Source organism: Cupressus sempervirens, chromosome 1 (assembly GCF_028749045.1).
Source record: "Cupressus sempervirens isolate cs-2001-9-10 chromosome 1, ASM2874904v1, whole genome shotgun sequence".
NCBI classification, from domain to species: Eukaryota; Viridiplantae; Streptophyta; class Pinopsida; order Cupressales; family Cupressaceae; genus Cupressus; species Cupressus sempervirens.
In genome coordinates this window covers 676,244,464-676,268,745 of record NC_143118.1, presented here as the reverse complement: position 1 = coordinate 676,268,745, position 24,282 = coordinate 676,244,464, and the positions used below count along the sequence as shown (strand labels likewise).

General features: G+C 30.1%; 1 pseudogene; it reads right to left on the bottom strand.

The window, feature by feature from the left end:
- Positions 1-649: 649 nt before the first annotated feature.
- Positions 650-24,236, bottom strand: LOC149579682 (uncharacterized; annotated as a pseudogene).
- Positions 24,237-24,282: the final 46 nt, after the last annotated feature.

Genomic DNA, 24,282 nt, shown 5'->3' with positions numbered 1-24,282 from the left:
TTTAATTAATAAGTTAGAACAAATAATTACTCTAACATCTTCCACCTACAAATAGGTCACTATGTTTACACTTTAGGCTTCACTCTCCTTATTTCTCACATTAAATGTCAAAAGTATATCCTTTTAGGATATTTAAAAATATAATGGCTTGCTAGCTCTAGTTTCAACAATGTTTTTTTTCTTTTTTGGTTTCTCAGGTGTATGTCAAAGTTCATATGTGATATAAAAATTTCTTATGAGATATTGTTTTAATATATGGTACAAAATCAAGGGATTATAGTAATAGGTTTTTGAGTTAGCATAGTCAGAGTGATCTTGAACCAACACAAACATATCTGAGTGACTGAACCTAGTACAAGTTATTATAATGATGAAAAGTTCAAAATTTTGGTTTACTGTATCCAAGAAAATATTGAGGACATTTCATATCAGTTTGTACATGGAAAAAACATACAACTATAGAAATCTTAGTCTCATGAAATTAAATGAATGATTTATAATACATGGAAAAAAATTCAAAACTATTTTAATTGGTTTTATCAAATATTTTTTCTTAAACTTAAAGTAAGCTTCCTAACATTGCAAACTCTGAATTTTTCTATTATATGTTTATTATTATTATTTTTGTTAAATTTAAGGTATTCCATACCTAATTTTCTTTATATTGAACAAATCTCTTTATATACATATGCCATGTTCTCCACTACAATACAGAAGATGACATTACTACCAACAAACACACAGAGGCTAGAATGATGAAGGTGAGCTTAAAATAGTTGCTTCCTCTGCACTAACCTCCTCCTTATATATCTGAGTCTTGAGTCTTAAAGATGCCCTGCCCCCCACACTGAAAGTACATAAGATACCATTAGAGTTCCCTCTTATATAACATTGTATAGTATCCCAAAATGGGTCAGCCCAAAGAGTTCAGACATAGTTGGACGATTTAAACACTAGTTTTCTCCAAAATAGAGTCCTATAAAAATGGACCCAAAGTACATAGTCCAATTAAAAGTGCCTTCCATTACTATAAGAAAATACCCACAACACAAAACTAAGCCAACCATTGCAATCAACAATGGCATGACTACTCCAAAGTTTGATAGTAGATAATGATAAATCCCTAATCCAAAGTAGCCTAAAAACTAGCATACTAATATTACAGTGATAAATATGATGACATGTTGTTGTGTAAATCTCAGTGATCTTGTAACCTAGCCCATGTTGTTCAGTGCTACATAGCCCGAGCCTAGAGAAATGGCTGAAGTAAAGATGCCTAGAATGTAATTGATGGTGCAGAGTTCTCCTCACACAAAGATATTTGTATAATCTATAATGACAATGTTCATTTTTCTTATCTTTGTTCAAGGGCTCAGAAAGTGTTGGGGTTAAATTGGAGATGAAGTTCTCTCATCGTGATTTTCTTTCCATGCTACCCATAGTATGACTACTAGTATTATGAGTGCAATTGCAAATTCAAATCTATCTACTTGAAAGGAATGTGCATCCCATGTTGATCATTTTTCAAGAGACTTCATCAAATTAAATACCTTTACAAACATGAGGATAATTATGGATATGTTTGAAAGGAATGTATAATATTGGTATATCAGGTCTAGTATGATTTTGAATTTCTCTGTCTAGACCTTCGTAATTTTAATGAAATATTTTGATTATTAGTCCCTATTGCCCATAGGTGGGGACTTATGTTTTCACTATGCTTCTTTTTAGTCCCTGCTATCCATAGGTGAGGACTTATGTTTTCACTATACTTCTTGATTAAATCATGCAATCCCATAAAATTGCACATTGTTTCTCCTTTTCTATTTAACATTAATTTTCCTTTGAAATTTCCAACATCCTCATTGGTTGGGAACAATTTTTCTAGTAGTCTTTTATTTTATCTAGCCATGAAATTCACCCTAAAAATAGTCTTCCTTCCATGTGTTCTTTGCATAGTCCACTATACGTGGCTTTTGAATGCTTCCATAACATTATATATATCCACCTACATTTTTAAAAATTTTGTGGCTTCAATAAGATTCCTTGAAAATGGTGTTATCAATTGGGGTTTCTTTATTACTATAGGCAACTCTACTTTTGATGTACACAAAATTTCTTCATCTTTCAACTGCAGATCAATAGGTATGGCTTTCTCACATTCCTCCTTTTTTTGTAGTATTGGAAATCATAATCTATCCGAATAGAAATAATATAGGATTAATAATATGAGATTGTGATGTTTCCATTTTGAAGCCATGACAAAATTAAAACACTGCCTCCTTGTATTTAATATTCTGTTCAGACTGTTTCAAACAAGGAAAGCTATATTCTTGTTTCAAATTAATTTTATCATGAAATTTCTAGCTTGCACCTTGTCTATCATTTCTTATTCCATATAATGCCATGCCCTTAATTGAAAAGAAAATGTCTGACAAAATAGGTTTGTAGATTCTAACAATCATGATTAGACTATAGATTTGAAAGGCGGCTTGTAGAAATGCTTCATTTTATCCTAGTTGGTTGTTAGTACCCGATATGGTCACAATTTTTAAACTTTCAATTTCAGAGGTTGAACCTCTTTGAACCACTTCAAACTGAAGTTCAAAGTAGTTCAAAGTAGTTTGACAGTTCAAAGCAGTTCAAAATGGTCTAATAGTCCAAATTGTTCATTCAGCATGTTCAGTTCAACAAGTTCAGAATCTCATCATTTAGGTCTAGGTTCTACCAGTTCAATAGTTTCGAGAAACTGCAAAAGTACAGGTCAAGATAGAGATCAGCTCAGTGGTTCAGAAAAGCTCATCTTGCAAGCTCATTGGTTGACAAAAGTTGTAGTGCAGATTCTAGTTCCCAATATGAGTTCAATTCTGATGTTTGAAGACCCAATGTTTGTAGGTTCACATAAGAAAATTCAGAGGTTTACATTGCTAAGTTTGAAACACGGTCCAATACTTTAGTATGCAATTTTGAACACTTCCAATTCAAGATAGAAAACTTGAAGTTCAGATAGACCTTTGTGATAAAATCTCGGAGTTGGATGATACATGTTGAACAAAGCATGGTGATCGTATGTGTAATAAAAAGGGCTTTTCCTCCTAATCATTATTGGACCATAATCTTGAAACCAACTGGTGATTAATATATATTAGAGGATTGAAAGTGACATTTATGTTTGGCTCTCAATAGAAGACATTGAACATGCTGAAGCTGAGACTATGGTTGAAGGAACATTGGATGGATTTACATTTGATTCTGATGATGAGGGAGACACACACATTTTTGAAATGCTCTTTCCTCATAAAACCAAATCATATCATTTGTCACCATGAGGTTTGGATAAGCTCGAAACACCATGCAAGAATACAACCTGTAAACACAGATTCTCTGATGACAAACAAAAAGTCATATTTCAGAGGTCATAAATCACAAATTAACTATTGGATCTGGTTGAAGTTTAGATATTTCTTGAAAAACCTATTCCTCTAAATCTTCACCAAATTTTTTTATCATATTACATGTGGATCAAAAGTTACACAGTTTTGACTGCACCACTATCGGATCAGAAATAACAGTCATGAATTGCAGATGGAAGAAAATAGTCATATTTCGAGTTCCATATATCTCAATCCAACCGTTGGATCATGCTGAATTTAAGATATTTGGTGGAAAACCTAGTTATCTAAAGCTTCTCCAAATATTTTTATGATATTTGATATGGATCAAAAGTTATAGGTTTCTGTTTACAACTCTATCGGATAAGCAATTAACAATTACATAATGCAAACAACTAGATTGGGTCTCAGTGCGGGGGGCATAACTTCCAATCGAACCGTTGGATTTGGCTCAATTTCAGATATGTTTCTAAGAAGCAAGTTATGCATGATTTAAAAAAAGAAATTTTCAAACTCATTCTTGGTTAATGAGTTACGACTAATTGAGTGGGACACTGTCAAAACTGTCAATGGCAGTTATAAAATCATGATAGAACATCATTACCAGCAAGTGCCACCTGTTAGCATGAGTATGTCATAGGGGCCACGAATTTGTAAAGATAAAAAAATGAAAGTTATATCCAAGGAAATGTAATCCAAAGATGAAAAATCATTAATTGACACCTTTCAATTAGTTATGTACACTTGTCCAAAGCAGATGCAGCCACATGAAGATGTTGGAACTTTGGTTAATAATCTTTGGAGACTCTCATATAGGGAAATATTGTAAAACTGAAAGGTCACCGAAATAACTTTGAAAAGGATTATTATTGATGAGAATAAACTTTAATAAAGTTTATGAAAGTAAGCTGATGAGGGAAAATGAAAAACTTCCTGGGAATGTGTAAAGAAACAGTTGGCAAGAAGCAGTTTCAGGAACTAAAAGAGGGATTCATGTAGAATTCTATTTAATTGAGAAGGTAAGATATAGAGAGGGTTCCAGTTTTTGGAGTTTGGGCTGGGAGACTTTGGGTTACAGCAGAACAGAGGCTATGAATACAGTGATAGGAGGGAAGATTGGATTTCTCTGAGACTTTGTGCTATAGGAGGTCCCATTCTTTTTCCTGTTCGATTCTGACTTCTTCCAGACTGCAGACTTTGAGCTTCAGGTAGGGAGGAGATCTTGCAAAATCATTTTTTTATTTCCTTGGGAGACAGGGAAAGGTAGAGCATGGGCAGATTTTTCTATTTCTGAACTGTGTGTCTAAGATAGAGAAAAGGTTTTGGTGATTGATGTAATCTTTTCAAAGAAGTTTCTGTTTTTCTTTAAATAATGGTCTGATTGTAATGTGTAAAGGAGTCCTTGTGTTCTTTTACAATCAGGGAAGGGAGGCTGAAGGTTAAACATATTATACTTTGTTGATAATGTATTTTTCCTTCCACTAAATTTGGACTTTGAGTCATTTCCAATTTTTCCTGAAATTGCAGTTTGTTGTCATTGTTTCTTTATTACGTTGACATTCCAAACATCTTTCAGAGCTCTGATTTTAATTCTCTCAAGAGAGCAGAGGTTAGGTATTCATTTACATTATGTGATACAGTGTACATCAAATTAACTTTGTGTAATTTGTTGTATTCTGTTTCCTTTCTTTTCAATTCTTAGGTTTCACGTCTACTCTGTGTTTACAGATAGATGCTTGGTATCCTTTCGTGCTTTTCAGTTAAAAGTACCTATAATTAATTCATTGTAAATCTTGCACGAGGAGTTGTACTCGATAAAATTCAGAGGAAGGTTATTAATCTAATAATAACCTATCCAACTGTTGGTGCTAATTTGTCCTTTCATTTGGGCATTCAGGGTCAGATTTGCATTAATTTTCTCGAAGGACAATCTGTTCACTAACATTGGTCATTTTTTCATTTCATCAAATCTAGTCATAGGAAAAAAAAATTATACAATGCATAAATCCACCCTAGCTATTTCTGACAAATCTATGAAAATAGGCCAACCATAGGAGAGCTATTTAGATTTAAAATTTATTTTCCCTTTCCACCCATCTTGTTCTATAATTTTGTAATGTCTCCTTGAATGTAAGAACCAAATTTGATGGCCGTCCTCATAGATATTAGGATGTCAAAATTTGAGATTGATAATTGCCACATGTTTCTTCACATCTTTAGATGGTGCCATGATTTTTTGAAAGATTTCTCTTCTTTGTATTCCATTTTCTTGATTCATCATGTGAATATAATTATTTATCATGTGGAACTATACAAACAGATTCCCCATCAAACAAAATTTATTCTGCTAATGCTGGCACCTCACAAGAGAAAAATAAGATAAAGAAATAGATGTCACTTTACCCAATCTAAAGTTCATGTCTTATTTATTATGAAGAATGATTCAAGGGATTACGATCCATCTGTTTCATTTACTTATGCTAAATTAGGTAATATTATTCACTCTTGTGATATCTTTTGGATTTACAAGCTACTTCCCTTCTCTGCATTATTTTCCAACATGTCATTCTTTGTAATATTTACTAATTTTCAATATATGTAATGAAATAGTTCAAAATTGGGTATAGATTGAAATCATGTTAGAGTCCTAGTAACATCAATGTTCAAGTCATTTTGGTGGATTTAGGATGAATTTTCTATGGAAAAAGTATGAATTTCCTAGACATTTCTGCATGAAAACAAGGAGAGTTGTGTACGTAAGACCTCAACTTAAAATACTATAATACCATATTTGATGATGATGAATCCCCTCATGAAAATTGCCCTGGATTATGCCTGCTATACAAGGAAGTGCTTGCTACAATCCAGACACTGCTGCAGTTCATGCCTCCTATGCTTTTGATAACTACCGCACCAAGAATGGCATGACTCTTGCTAGTTGCAACTTTGGTGGAAGGTAACTCATAATTTCCTAATGTTCTATTTATTTTTTCACTCTTTGTTTCCAAGCATTAGATGTCTCATTGCATATAATTCTAAGAGAATTTTGGTTGCAAATCATTTAGTGATTTGGCTTGTTTGATGTCCAAAAAGAATATTTCAATCCATTAGACAACTGATCTTTGGTATGCTTGTTTTTTTGAGGTCTTCTTTCACCTAGAAATTTGTACATGATAGATGAGCTCAATTCATAAGTCCCACTTTATGCAACTCCTGATATGTACAATGTACAACATCTTGAAACTATGTACATCTTAAATTGTATGATTGTAAAAGTATAAGCATTTAATACTTTACCTACATTTGTTTGATGAGCTTCCTTAGAATATAAATGGGAGGCCATGCTCTTTCCATGGGTTTGAATACGATTCTATGATTTACATGATGTTACATCTTCTTCTCCTAATGTTAAAGTAGATCCTACATGATTCAGTTCTAGATTCATGTTATTTTTGAAACATGCTCAATGGTTGCAAACCTCCTTAATACTATATTTTAATTGTAGCCTCCTACTTACATGTTAGTAATACCCTCAAAGTTATTCTAGAGGAGTGCTTCATGTTGTCTTTTTTAATCTGAGCCCAAGCAGTAACAATGGTCTTTGCTATTTTGTGTCTAGTTGTTTTGGAATTTAGCTATACACATCTAAAATATTTTTTCTTTTGTTTATATTAGGAAAAATATGGAGGTGCTTTCTTTAGACTTTTTCTCTCTTGGAAATTATATTTCACTAATTTGGTAACACTTTTATAGAGTTAAAAAAATATCATGAATTTTAAAAGAATGAATTTAGTACCATATGTAATTTGATTGCACTATAGAAAAAGGTTTGAAATGAGAGAGAAAATGGCAATAACAACTAGGTTGTTGCAATTCTTAGCTTTCCCTGGTACTACAGTGTGATATCTATGTCAAAAGGGCAACCTTAATTACTAGGTTTTAAGGGTGACTAAAAAATCTATGATTGACTACTATTTTCACTCATGTTCTCCACGGATTTATTGGCATGTTCTCCAAGTGTTGTTTGTAGGTGCCCGATATAGCAAATGGTAGTAGCTTACATTGCATTCATATGTATTTCCAAATTCATCAACAAGAATCAATATTTTGTCCCAATTCATAGTAGTTACAATTAGCTTTGATAGGGCTCACCGAATTCAACACTGGCCATGTCCCTCTTCCATCTTAGATGAATGAACTTGTGTGCTCTGCACTGGAAAAATTGATGCAGCAAAACTAGGTCTTATAATGAACGTAGAAATAAAATTTGTGAAGATGTTCCCAAAGTCATTGCAACTATAAATTTGATTATTTTCCAATCAATGAATGATAATGGAGCAACCACAACCAATGTGCATACAAAACCTGAAGAAAAAATAGATTTATAAAAAGACTTAGAGAGGCTCCAAACTTATCATGATTTCTACCCTTCAATATTACACAAAGATGTGAAATCTAGCAACATTGTAGATTTTGGTGTATCCAAAGAGGTAAGAAAGAAAATGATGTGCATTTTACATTTGGGTTTGGTTTGCACTAATAGATTATATTGAACAAATGATGTACGTTTTACATTTGGGTTTGGTTTGCACTAATAGGTTGCCTTACAAGCGGCCTTGCATGAGAGAAGTTGTGGAGAGATTAGTAAAGTGCGGTGGAGATTAGTGCAAAGACACATTTCAGCATCACTAGAGGATTTTAATTTATTGATTATGATGGCAAGGAAGAAGTTGTTTACTTTCCAGAAATGGACTTGTGACATATTTACTAAATGCAGTGGGGATTTCAACTCTTGTGACATATTAACTCTAGGTCGAGTAAGTGAAATTTGTTCACTTATTGAATAGCTTTTGGATCTTTAGGTTTGACATGTTTGGGTGCATTCTTACGATGGTGAAATATCTAGGCCATTTAATATCTTAGTCTTTCAGCTATGCTTAGACACACAATTATGTAAGAATATTAAATGATTCTCATGCCTACTAGTATGGGCCAAATAATTTCTCTTTCATGCCACTTAACTATCTTATGCATTTATTCCAAATATCTTTAGATCTTTTGTTAATACATTACTATCAAACTTTCATTGTCTTGGATGTATTGAAAAATATAGACATTGAAATCAAAAGATAGTTATGCATCTTACTATGATTTGCTATTTTGAGATCAGCAATCAAAATATGTTTCCTCACTATTTTATAATTTCTTCCAACCTATATGAAATTCTTTCAAATGCATAAATAATTTTTCATTTTTCATTTCTCAATTAAATTAGCTCAACACAAGAAGCCTTATAAAAATACTTTTTTTTAATATGATTTCCCAACTGAAACATGTTGGGCATTAATGTTCAACAATATTTATACTGGTCAAAATCAGCTCAACACGTAGAGGCCAATTAGTTTATCTATTTGGAGATACACGAGCCTTGGACCTAGAAATATAATTTTACTAGTGTTTGTGCCTATCTAGAGGCTCATGTAATCCCCTCTAGATGTTGCCCTTAGACTTTTAGGGGGATCCATGAGTTCAAGAACCAATCCAATAGAAGCAGATGCAAGGTCATATTCAGTAGATCCAGTTAGTGAAATAGCTAACCCAGAAGCATAACCAAATGCACCAATAGGTAGCTAATTCCCATATATAATCTTCCACTTTTCTTTTCATCAGCGTGTTGCTCCATAGTTGATATGTGGCTATTTCTACATGTATTTAGATCCACTTCTTTATGTAGCTAATTATGCACTAAATCTCAGACTACAATAGTCTTTCCATATCATATACTCTAGTACTCCTCTTCTATCCATTCACCTTACTCACCTCTATCCAATCCCACTAAAGGTAGGGACTAGTGTTGCACCCAACCCTTGTTTATTTATCTAAACCTGGATACTATGGTTATTAAATCATTATAAAATAATATTGAAAATATGATATATTCCTCAAGAATAAAAAGATCATTTTTTTGATGTATACTTAGTATGAGTGTAATTCTTAGTGTGCGTAGTACCAATTATTTGTTCCTATTATCACAAGTTGTATATGCCTAAGAATTATGACTAGTTTGAGAATATATGTTGCTCCTAATGTCTTCTTTGATATGATGTTTGTGAACTATCCTCTAATTGATTATCAGATCAAACATCATACTGTCATTGTTTGAGATGTTTGGCTCAATGCATATGTGCCATAAAAATATGTTATTGTTACTTGATGTATTGCTTCATCTCTACCTTATGCTCACACCTTAATTTCCCTATGAATATCCTTTTCTTTGCAGGCATGAGTGTGAAAAGTGTTATTGGGCTACACAGGGATAAGGATGTTTAAATGTTTTGATGTATTTTACAAGTTGTGCATTTTGGATTTAGACACTTGAGTGGACCATATACTATGGATGCTAGCAAGCACTCATATTAGAATTATGATCATAGTTATAGCAAGGATCCAATAGTGACATACCTTTCAAGCCTCTTAATCAGATAGATGAACTAGTGTTCAATGCCTTGGTATTTCCTAGCATTTGTATGATGCTTGTTTCCAAACTATAATTCCTTGATGAGTTATTTATGATCTAACAACTTCCTTCATTACTTAACTAAGTCTAATTATTAACCATGTTCCTTGATGAGTTATTTATGATCTAAAAACTTCCTTCATGCCTTGACTAAGTCTGATTGTTAACCATGTTACCAATTTTTGGTAACATTAATTATCATTTTAATATGATAATGTATATCTAAAATTATATTGAGATCGTTTCTTTTGTTGATAAGATCATTCTATCTATTCACCAATTGTACACCCATGTTACTAATTTGATTATTGAATTTCCATTTTTTTCTACCGATGTCAATCAGTTATCTATGAGAGGAATGGAAGCTGATTGTTCTTTTTCCTTCATCATTGAGAAGAATTTACAAAACCATTGATAGGGGAGTACAGGACTGGAATTTGACAGTTTCCCTTGCCTATCATATAGTTTTTAATGACAGCTTTTTTTTTTTTTTTTTAATGCCTTTCATTATATGTTTTGATAAAAAAATTGATTATCAATTTTTTTTGTTTTATAATAATTTAACAGATCATTTTAAATTTAAATATTCTATAAATTAGAAATAATAATATTATTTAGTAATATATGTAAAATTTGAATAACTTATATTAATAAATTAGTACTATATACTAAAATCTCAAAAAAAACAAGTTTTTAAGTACTTTAATAGATTTTTGAAATTTATATTTTTAAAAATAAGTTTTTAAAATTTATTATATTTTATTTCAACAAGTTTCTAAATTAATATAAATATGCATTCACCAAATAGAAACATAACTAAAGAGAAAGAAAGAAAAAATAGAAACATTTATAATATAAAATAATATATATTTATCATAGATATATATTATACATATTATAAAATCACATTTATGTATAATATTAAATATAAAGCTAACTTACCTATAACAAATATTGAAGATTTAGTGAAAAATAGTCTATTAAATCATATGGTCTTAAATTTTTTTAACCTGTGATATATGGTTCAAAAGTGCAAAAACGACCACTACGGCCATCAAATTCCATGCCTGGGGGAGCATATTTAGAAAGAACAAAAAATGTATATTACACCATGAACTATATAAAGTAGACAAAGTTATAATCACATCAGATATCCATTGTGGCAAGGTCAAGTCAGACAGTGGTAGGAGAAGTCGATGACAATGAAATATACAGATATGGATTGACCAAGGAGGATAGTTTAATTCTTTAAGTGGCTCCTCCAGGGTTATGAACGATATCCAAATAGTGTACAAGGGAAAATTAAAAACTAAATCAGGGAGCCCGTGAATTATTGCTTGTCTACAATCATTAGAACTTTAATTATTTTATCACCGTTGGAAAGGAAACATTTCATATTTAATATTAGCAGATGGATAAAAATAAATATCTCCAGAGGATATTAAGAATGCACACTCATCATGCACTACCAGGAGAAAATACAGAGGAGTAACAAGGCGACATCAAAGATAACTCTCACAGAAAGTTTCATAGAAGAGTATCAAGAGAAGACTCACAAACACTAGAGCATATAGTTGGAGAAGATAGAAACAATAATATATATATCCAGTGACTACTGGAGTATCATTTAAATATTAAGATTTCACCGCAGTTCTCTATTTATCATCTCATACTACACACATGATTGGAATCATTAGACAACCATATATGATTTGGTCCAACCATTGAATCACCATACGCTAATATTTGGGGCGGATTATCGGTCAAGAGAAGAAAATTTAAAATTGATAATTATACTTTTTACTGGCAGCACTGAAGGGAATTTATCGCACAGTCACAGATTTACGCAGGACCGATATTTTAGGAGGAGGGATAGGAGATAAGAGAGAACTGAGAAGAGTTAAGAAATAGTTTAGAAGGAGATAAAGATTCAAACTGTCATATAAGGGAACTAGAAAAATAATCCTATTATTCCAGGTATACGGGTATGGTACAACAAATTACATGTGCAAAGAAATATTAAATTTTCAATCAGGATAGCCGAAAAGGGATCATCCCATATCGATACTCATATCGATAATCATAGGGATCATCACCTATTGATACTCATATGGGAAACTATTATTCTTGATAAAGAACAATTGATAGATCAAATAGTTTCCCCACATATTCTATGTACATGTACAAGAATTTGAAGAGTAATTCTGAGAAAGTAAGAGATCGTCCCAACTTCAAGTTATCCAAAAAGAGGGGACATTATAGGATACATTCAAATAAAGTTGCAACACTTAATTGGGCTAGTTCCCAAAAGTATTTGATTGATATGGATACATTAAAATAAAGTTGAAACACTTAATTAAGCTAGTTTAAAAGAGTAATCTCAACTTAAAGGGATTTATTTTATAGTGTCTTCTTGTTAATTTTGGCTTTTGAAAGCACCATGAAGTTCTCTTTCATCCTTCTATCACACGGTATCTATTTTTCAGTTGAAAATAAAATGAAATAGCAGACTAAAATGGATTACAAGTGGGTTAAAAGGGAGGATGATATCAAGAGGCTTCACTAAAATTCATGTTTGGCTTATTAGTTGAAAGGAAGAATGATATCATTTCTACATAGACTACTATAAATTTTTCAATACACAAGCATTCATAATCTATTTTAGATATAGTTGGGAATGATAGTTGTAGTGATTTAAATATTTGGCAAAAAATAATAATGATATCTCTAACTAAGGAAATTGATGTAATATGTTGTAATAGAATTCTGAAAATGATTTGTGAATGCAAACATTCATTGATTTTGGGATGAGTGTTTTTGAATTTGAAAATGTAAAAATTTATATAAGAAATAAATACATTTATTTTTCTACAACAGATATAGTTATGATCACCAATTTAAGAATGTGATAACATTAGCGTGTTGATGAGAAGGTCAATTAGAAATCCTAAATTAAGATAAGTTTCATGGAAAAATTAACATAAGAAAATTAATTTGACTAATTGTTGCAGACTTTGTACCCAGTGCTACTTACAATTTGAGGGTGTCTTCCTCTTTCGACAAAAAGGATGATTCCTCACCTATAGGACAACTATTTGATTTAAGGAAATAACTTGATGTAAAAAAATTAGCATTTGAATATTTCAAATTTATTGGTTACAAATGTTGAATTCATGTTCCTTAAGAAAAATATATCATGTTATAATGGCCACAATCATGGTGGATCTAATTTTGGAAAGATAACTTTGATTTTTTTTGACATTATTACTTAAAGGGTACTAGCTCAATGGAAGAGCACCTACTTTACAAGTAGAGGGATGGTGGTTCGATTCCATTGTACCTTAATATTACTAAATTAATAATTAAATAAATGACCAAATAAACAATCAATAAATGATCAAATAAACCACCAAATACACTACCAAATAAATGATCAAATAAACTACCAAATAAATAACCAAATCAATAATTAAAATAATTTAGTCATAAATTTGGTTGCGAGATAAATGTCTGGCAATAAACTGCTAATGGTCACATGATCAAAATTAGTCATATATCTACAATTTTTAGTAATTTATTTAGTCATATATTGTTGTTTTTGTATTAGTGTAGCTTGCAACGATAGTCCTTTTCCATCTAGAATCAGAGTGAGAAATGCCATATCAAATAGGTCCTTAGTAGAGTATTCATTAATGGGGGTGGAGCTTAATTGTGGCCAATCAATAATGAAGTCAGTTTTATTTTCAATTTGTGATTTTTTAAAATAATTTGTAGTTCATATTTATTTGGTAGTTTTTCAATAAATGACATTGAGTACTCTATTTAAGAATCCTCTTCACTTTACCTATTATCTATGTCACAATTTTTTTCATAGTTTCCTTAGTATCACTTTAAACTATATAAAGGATTTTTGCAATGTTTGTATTGGAGTTAGGAAATGGTAATCTAAAGCATCAACACTGAGTTTGACATCCTTGTAGTAGGGATCATTTCTTATTTTGCATGCTAATACATTTTTACCATGACTTCTACAAATGTAATAATCATAATATTTTCTATTTGTATTTATCCTTCAAACTATTACTACATCAAGATCTTCAAATCTTTATGGAAGAGTTTTCGCTATTGTCTTGATATCTTAGGGAAAACTAATTGTGTGGCCACTAATATATTCGTATTCACCTCCTTAATTATGAGTAACTTGTAGTATTGACCTCTATAAGTATGGGTAACTTGTGATATCAGATTGACATGAGCAGTGAGAATCTCTTCTACTTGAGTGAGGGTTTATTACACTAATGGTTGTTCAAATGAGTTCATATCACTAGTTGTGGATAATCAATGTAATCCTTTTTAGAAATGCATCTTCTACAAGTAGTAGTATTATGTTCTAAACAAGTATGCATACTAGAGTAGCATTCATTGCACATGTCACATGTTTCTAACATTGATAGTGCATCAATTCTTTTTCTAAAAAAAATGTTGTCTTTAAAAAGTTCTTTGACTTGTTGATTATCATGTTGTGAATTGTGTTGTCATTTTTAACTATTTGTGTTTGTGCAATTGTTCTTTCTAGGACTACTAGTTTATCGATTTAAGATATTTATTGGTGTTTAATCATGGATAGGTATTGCAGGAGTGGATGTTTCTTTTGAGAATTATGTTCATTTTATGGTGTGATGTGCACTTATTTACTCTTAATGTTGAGCATAATACAAGTGACTTCTCTTACAAGATTGTACTTGTATTATTTGTGCTTTAAAGGGTTGTGTCTCAGCATCTTCTACATCCATGTTCAACATATGGAAAATAAAGAAACTTTATTTATGAATAGTTATTACTATTCTCTCTCTAATTATCTTATATGTTTGAAAGTCGTATTGATAGTATTCATTTGTGATGTGTGAAAAGAGTGTAAAATATAAACATAGTATATTGTATTCGAAGCATATTTAGTACATTGATTGAGTACTTAAAATAACATTCACAATTATTTTCAATAATAATGAATCAACTCTATCATGTATTGTAAGCCTATTTTGTATAATGACAGATTAGAGAAAAGATAAATCATAATTTGGTGCATAAAACATACAAATCCTAAATTGACATTTCATATATGAAATAGTATATATCATCAATCACATTGTAGTAATAACATAAATAATATTATTTGAAAAAAGTAGATGAAAAGTTTTGAAGGGACCTTGGAACCCTATTGCAAAGAAGATCATTGTTTGATACGATATGGCCCAAAGTAAAACTTATATTCTAACCTAAAAAACTTTAAAGATAGTTGAATACATTGAGATACTGAGTCATAGAAGCTTTGCATAGAGTATGAATCTCATTTAGGAGGTAGTAGCTTTCATCAATGAAATCAACAATATTGACTTCAATGATTGTTGATTTTAGTCATGTTGATAGTGGTAATTTCAATGTGTTGTACATCATTTGCATTCTCACTTATTTGAATGATATTGTCACATATCTCTGTAAACATTTCTATAATTTTATTTGACAAAAATCATAATATTATTTATGGTCACTTCCCCTCTAATTCCTAGATGTTAACAATACAGTCAGTGTTGGGATATCCTTGTCAGGGTCATCCTTTGAAATGTCTATAATTGGCTAAGGTAGTTATTGTTTTCCATAACCTGAAGGTAAAAGGTAGTCAATAAAGTAAAAACCATACATTATACCCTAAAAATAGGGATTACCTAGTCTAAGTGTACCAATAAAGGAATGTCAAATTTTTTTTTCACAACAACAAAAATATTAAAAGACTTAATTGAAAATAGTACAATATCAAAATGAATACACAAAATAAGAGCTAAACAAAGAGAAATTGGAGAGCATTGGATAAAAAACACGTAAATATTCCCTAACACAAACAAGACATCATTGAAATAAAAAAATGACAAAATAAACATTTTCTCTAAAGATTGAATGACAAATACATACCTATTTGTGTTTTTACCTCCTCCACTTTGAGACAATCAATGCTAACCCTTGCTATAGAAAAGCCAAGAAAGATAGTAGTCTAGACATTAAATGAATAATTAACACTTAACACTATACAAAATAGACAACTACCAAAATACTAATAATTAAAAATCTAATTTGAACCTCATTCATATGAATATGTCAAATACCTTTTAGTGTGTGAGTCATCTCAAATTTATGGTTCTTTAAAATACTCTGACCTTAAACTAATAAAAAAAAGATACCAAGAAATTTTAAATTTTATTTTCATAAAAAAAATAAAATTATATAGTTTTATAATTGTTAAGAGGCAAAAGTCAAGATTAATTATTATGTGTTGTGATTAATTATTATTATTATTTATTAACTGCAAGTAGATTCGAACCCAAGACCTCTTTGATAAGAGGCTCACAATTTATCGTTATGTTGTAGGCTCTTACCTACAAATATATATTATTTATTATTATAAAAATTTGAGAATAATATTTTTCTTAATTTTTATGTTTAAGTTTTTATTGATTAATTAAAATGTATAATTTTTTTATGAAAATCAAAGTATTAAAAATATATTTTATTTTTAACATAAAAAATAATCCTAATTTTAGTATATAAAGTTTTTATAATTAATTAAATCAATTATATTTATTTTTTATGAAAATAAAAATATTGAGAAACTATTTATTTAATTTTTAATATAAAAAGTAATCTTAAATTTGAATATAAAGTTTTGAATATATTAATATATATATATTTTTAAAAATGTGAAGATATTATTATTGTATTTATATTTTTTCTATTTTATTCACTCAAGGATATTATTGTTTTTTAATTCATAAAAAAGAAAAATTTCAATGATTATTTTAATCAATTAAAAAATAGATAAAAAATAGATTTTTGTCTTCATTGGTACAAGGATAAATAAATAAAATTATTAATATATAATGTTGAACATTGTTTTCTTAATGTAAAAATATATTCCAACCATCACAAAATGGTTTTATGGTTTTCTAAAGGTTGTTTTGTGGCTTTTAAAGTAGTTTCACAATGTGAGACAACTTTTCTGATAAAAAAGGACAAGGGCAATCCCACATTCAAATCCTATCAGCTAATTATTGTCAATCATACTGCTATAACCCTTAGGTGTCTGGTAGTGGAGGTCTTTTTATGCTAAAGGCGTTCCCTTATATGAGATGTACCCAACTGATTTGTACGATCAACGATTCTAATTATTTGATAGCTGTAGATGACCATCAAAGTTATTTACCCCATTAGATGGAATAGACAATTTCAATGCTTCATTTTTCCTGCAAACAAGTCAATACACATCATGTCCATCCACTTTTCCCACCATATTTTTGTTTTGGAAAGTCACTGGCCAAAAAAGTGGGCTATTAATGGAGGCGTAGCTATATATATATATATGTAAATTCTCTTGATTGATGTAAATTGCCATTTCTCCTCATTCCTTGACAGCTAGGTTAAGTTTGTTTGTAACAACCTCCATGTTGTCCTCTCAAAATGTCATTTTAAAAAGATAATTAAAACAAAATAAAACACCTAATCAGCTAGTTGGTTTTGGTTTGTTTATATAATATTTATTTCCTCTATTTCATAGATTTACAAGTCCTATAATTTCAGTCAATATTTCTTTCTATGAATTAAATAAGTAACTGAGTTTGAATATATATATATATATATATATATATATATATATATATATATATATATATATATATATATATATATATATATATATATATATATATATATATATATATATATATATATATATATATATATAAATTCATTTTCCTTAGTCATGTATAATGAATACTAATAATATCAATTCAAAATATGTGGTGGTTAAAATGGTAGGAATTGCAAACAAGCCATTGAAAATTGTCTTACGTATTTTCTCTTAGTATTGAGAAAACAATTTTAATGGCAATTAATGGAGGTATGTAAAGTAAAATAAACATAGAGGTTAAGGTTGGAATAAAAGAAAAGAGAGGAAAACGTGCTTAAAAATAATATGGATGTAAGCCTCTCCTTTCAGGTTTCATAACACTTTAGGATTATTTTAGTTGTATTGAACTTTGTGAGAATATTTTAGTACTAAAAAATGTTTTGTGCCTTAGAGTTTTAGGACAAGGAGCTACAAATTTTATTTGAGATATTATTATTCTAAAACATTTTCAACATTAATGTTGTTAATATTTGGAAAATAATCAAATATTACTCTTCATAGGAAATATATTAACTATATTAGCTATAAGAACAATTGACGATGAAGATTGAGGATGCTAAGAATTTCTAGTATAAAACTATCCTTGTTATTCTAATTAGAGTTTCACTTTAAATTTTGTTATCATTTTATTACTATATGTTTTTTTTAAAATCTTGATTAATATTAATGTTAAGGTAATAATGTAGGGTGATACAAATGATAGTTCTAAAAGTATTGATATAAATAAATAATAGAACACTCTTAATAATAAATGAAATATCATTGATCTATAGGAAATGGTAGTATTGCATGTTATATCAACATAATTAACAAAGAGACATTAAGAAAAATGTAAACTACTATACTTGTATGATTATTTATATATTATTAAGCATTGGAGGAATAATTTAATAATTATAGTGTTAATGTTAGGGATAAAGTGGAAGATAAAGATCGTAAAGATCAATACATATAGAAGAGACATAAGGAATGAATGAGAAAGGAAAACATAGAAAGACAAAGATAGAGATGAGAAGTGATATATAAGGAAGGAAGTTATATATATAAAGAAAGATAGAGAGAGAGGGTTATGTGGATATATGGCATAGCAATGGATTGGCAAGGAAACATTTCAAGTCTAATGTCAAGGGAAGGAATAATGCCACGTTTCACGACCTTGTTAGCCTGTGTGATAATGAAATATTTGATAGAGGAAATAGACATTTGTCAAACCTCAAGATACATGGCCCAAAAGTAGATTTTTGTAGTTTTTTTAAAATTAATTTATTTTTTGGGTTCCAATAAACATTGCTTCCTACCAAACTCAAATAATTTATTTTAGCATTTTAAGTATGAAATGAGCTTAATGGAGGTAATGTTGATAGACTGGATAACCAGATAATTTACAAGTAACATGCTTTAAAGATGGATAGTTTTAAATGAAAAATACAATATTGCTTGCAAGAATCATGGTCTATAAGTTTTTATAAATACACGAGAAGGCTTATTTTTAAAAGTTTATAACCTTGATAAAAAAGTATTCAATTACATGCAACTAAATAGATCAATGACAAACATTTATGATAACATTGACATCTTAAAATTGGGTGAGTTATGGAATTCCTTAAAGATGCACAAATCTTAGCCACACTTAAATATCACACACTAAGGAATAAATTAAGTTTGGAAAAATAAGTCAATTTTTACTATTTATCACTTTTAGCCTAGGAATCAAGCCATAGTGTGAGATATCTAAGTTGTCCAACAAATCTCTAAATGTGTTTACACAAAGAATTTCGTACAAACCAACTTAATAACTGATGAGTAGAGATCTTCTAATTTCTACGTAAATATAGGTTGGTTGTACATGGTATTATTTCTATATTATCCCATTTGTTTCCCATATCCTAGCCAGGATGATAGGTCATATATTTTTCTCTAAAATACCAATGATTTTCAAATTTTGATTACAATAACTTAAAAGATGGTTTGTCCTCCTATTAGTTAAATAATTGATTAAGGTTGAATGATGTATAAAATAATTTTCCTTGTTACATCTTAATTAGTATGTGCAACGAGACTTTTAAAGTCGAGCTCTTGGTTGGAAAATCTAGAGTGTTGTTGGTGAAGTTTAATAATAACATATAATCAATTTCTTGTGTGGGTTCTATTTAAAATCTCATATTGTCATTGTGTACCTGTAGTATGCTCATTTTATACCCGATTTTTACATCTTAAATAATCTTGGTTGGAGAAATCGAGAGTGTTGTTGGTGAAGTTTACTAATAAAATATTATTAGTTTCTCAGTTTCTTGTGTGGATTCTATGTAGAATCTCATATTGTTGTTGTTTACTTGTAATATGCTCTACTTTTACTCGGTTGTTACATCTTACATAGTCTTTGTACTTGTAATATGCTCTATTTTTACCCGGTTGTTACATCTTAAATAGTATGTGCAATAAGACTTTTAAAGTCAAGCGAGACTTTCTTGGTTGGAAAATCCAAAGTATTGTTGGTGAAGTTTACTAATAACATATAATCTATTTCTTGTGTGGCTTCTATGTAAAATATCATATTGTTGTTGTTTACTTGTAATATGCCCTATTCTTACTAGGTTGTTACATCTTATGTAGTCTTGGTTGAAAAAATCAAGAGTGTTGCTAATGAAGTTTACTAATAAAATATAATCAGTTTCTTGTGTTTGTTCCATGCAAAATCTCATATTGTTGTTTATTTGTAATATGCTCTATTTTTACCCAGTTGTTACATCTTAAATAGTCTTGGTTGAAAAAATCTAAAGTGTTGTTGGTGAAGTTTACTAGTAAACTATAATTAGTTTCTTGTGTGGGTTTTGTGTAATATCTCATATTGTTGTTTACTTGTAATATGCTCTATTTTTACGTAGTGTTTGTTTGTTGCTAAGCTATTTTCTTGGTGACACTAAAAGTAGGCATATAAATTCTTTTGTTTAAAAAATAATCTTGTTCTTCCTAATAAATGTTAGTAAATGAAAAATAAAATAAATGATATATTTATAGATTTTGAGTAGAAACTTTTCTTACCATGATTTAAAGACAGTCTTAGATGCCATAGATAATGTTTCTAGCATGTATATTGCTTCTTTCCAAATTATATGTTGATTGCCTCAATCATGAAGTTTTAAAGCTAAAAGAAGAAAAGAACAATTGAGGGAAAGGTAGGATTTGAAAACATCAAAGAAAATCATATTATTGCATTTTTCAGGTCCATAAATTTAGTATGTCTATTATATATACCTAGTAACCAAACTTCTAAGACATCTTGTTTCAACTTCATATTCAATATATTCACTTTGTTACAATTGAAATTCAATATATTCACTTTGTCACAATTGAAATTCCTAGGAAGTATCAAAATCATAGCTAGCTTCCTGATGCTACACTCAATTCAAAATATTAAGCAATGTGATAAAGTATGGGATTAGCTTTGAACTGAAGAAAAAGTTCTACTACCAAACAATGCCAAATGGTATTTGCAAACTTTGTTTCATACTGTCTAGAAGTTTGGTGTCTCCCTATCATTAAATTGTGCTAGAATAATTTAAAAAACCAAAGAGGATTAAATGGTGAAAACTCAAAATTATGCTAGAAAAGGGTCCTAGCTGCTTTCGAATATTTTTCTTTTTCCCAAATGACAAAGATTGATTCTTCTTTAAATGTTTTCAAATTGAGATTATTGTTTACAACTTTGAAAGGTTTCTGAAGCCTTGTATTTTCATATATTGAGCTCACTTTTGTGGTAAGAGCGATCCACAATTAGTGAATTTACACTAATTAGTAATGAAACCTTTCCCAGTACATCATTGCAACCATTAAAAGAACTAGCTTTTGATGTCATCTCTGGATGGCAAGCTGAAAGATTCGAATTATTTGAAATATTAGAAATGGATCCATTAAAAGTCAAATTGATGGGCTCCCACAATCATTAGTAGAGGGGATCTTGCCCTTCAATAAGCCACTTGATTTTTCTTGCATTTCATGTAGCAAATTTTACATCTGTAATTGTAAATTCCTTTGGCTTTGTAACAATGCAAAAATGTTTTAGGATTACAAGCTCAATTATAATATATATCTATGCTAGGTGTCCCAGTAAAGGAGCTCATACCTTGAGTTGTTCATACAACTTCTTCTGAACATCCAATTCTATAATAAGTGCTTTGGTAATTTGTGGACCCCTGTATAAAACAAAAGTAATCACTCTTATCACAATCAGAATCATTGCTAATGTTCTTATTTTTTTGATTTCAAGTATCAATATATGTTTCAATTCTCATTATTAAAGTTTTTTTTAACTACAAATAATAGTTAGTGAGTTTGCAATTTATATTCTCACTTCTCTCTCATGCAAAAGTTCAATTCTACAACATTAGCAACCTCTAGAATACCTCTTTGACCCTTTGTCTATGAAACAAGAGGGACAATGATGGGAGCACTAGAGGTTCTCATTTTCAGATTTTAGAAAATTTCAAATATGTTTTATTGGAACATCACAATGTTGATTTGCATACCCTTCATCTTTTATTCAATAGTTTGCAAAAGTCCCTTTCAACACCAAAAGCCCTAACTGTAGTTGTTCATTAGTCAAATAGCTTGGATGCTTACAATCATCTGCCAGTCTCAACCTACTCTTTTCTGTTTACATTTTTTTAAATTTGTATTATCTATTTCATTATTTTCGGATTCTTATGTATTTTCATTTCTCACATCTCTTTCAAATAAAATTCCAATTCTACAACATTAGCAACCTCTAGAATACGTCTTTCACCCTTCATTTATAAACCTGTTGTGGATTGACAAATTTTTGCCTCAATGACTGACTTTGTTTTTAGAATTGGATCAATGACATTTGATGTTGCTTACATTTTATAAACATGTCTACTAAAATGTAAAAAAGATATTATTTATGCCAAATAAGCCAATCTACACTCAATAGTATGTTCAATAACATAAATTCATTATATTTTTAGAAATATATTCTTGCTAAAGCAATCACGTTAGTAGTAATTTCAATGAATATTGTATTGGTTATGCAATATAACTATAACAATGGGTGCATGTAGGTTACCCAACATGGCAAACAAAAATGTACCCACGAGTAGCATTTCAGAGTCAACTCCCCCCCTCTCAATTTCATTTCAGCAAGAGGCCTCCACAACAAGTTTTGCTTCCATAAACTAGATGGGATCAGATGAAAAACATATCAAATAGCTCACCATAAATATCACTACTGATAGCTAGGAAATATTAAGGGGACTCAACCAAGAAAATGCCTCTACATAGAGCCTACTGGATGATGAGATAGAGGAAATTGAAATAGTTATGCAATGACTTGACATGGCATAACGAGCACTAGAAAAATATTGCCTCCTTGAATAGGAAATAAGATATGACGAACACTTCAACATGGGAGATTCTGGTGCACTCCGTCGTACATTCTAGAATTTTCTAGAACTTGTATGGAACAACATCTTTGCGTAGATTAACTAAACTGGTGTATAAATCTAAAACCTACAAAATCTTTTTTGGCCTCTGCTCTTGTAAAAAAATCAGGCACTACGCACTCCTTTCTCATGTAAAAAGATAGAGACATAATATTTTGGATCCAAATCTTAGTTGCTTAGCAACTACTTTCTCCTTGTTCAAACTTTCAAAGATATTACGTAATCAACTGCTTTTAAATATATTTTTGTATTAAATAACTACCTTTGATTATTATTTTTTGATTAAATAAATGCTCCTGTGTTGATGTATATATTTTTGTATTAAATAAATGCTATTGTGTTTCTATTATTCTGTCTTTGCTATAAATAAATAGAAATGTTCTTGAAATGTTCAGTATCGAGTTGAGTTCTATCCATTATATAGTCCTTCCCAAATTAAAAATAGCACTCAACCTGCTAGATGTTCATCTAGATATTGCTCTATAAAAATACTAGTATAATTCACACCTTGACTAGAATGAATCTTTTTATTCTCCTAGATTTTTTTATGATGACATATCTCAAATAGTATCTGATATTAATCATTTCCCCCATTAGTTCATGTTGTGTTGACATATCACTTGTGTTATTGGAAAACCTAGATCTATTGTTTTCTCATAGAATACAAAAACAAATATAATTTCTAACCTTTATGTCTTTGTTAAGTTTATTGCCTATAAAGAATGCAAATTCATGCAAATAAATTTTGTACTTAGGTTTTAATAAATTATAAATTAATAACGAATTTAAATATAAAATTAGAATCGAGATTGTGACATCAAATATCGGCGTGACTCGTGACTCTTGAACCTCTAGGGTACAAGTGCTAATTTATTATTCTAGAACCCCATCATGGAATTGCGTGGTGCGGCTCTCGTCTTTAGGTTCATCGTACAAGTAGCTATTAAGTTGATTGATATGTGGGGTTGTCCGCCTTGACCGTTGGTTCGTCGATTACCGAAGAACGAAAAATTTCCATTGGAAAGTGTGAAAGTTGGGCAGATTTCGTTGTGCTCGACGGTGCGCATGCTTCCACGAAAATCTTTGGTTTGGATCTGCAGGCGTTCCTCTATATCTGGCGCATCAACCCTCATCTCTGAATTGGTAAGGCGCAGGCGAAATGACTATCCAGCCGACAGA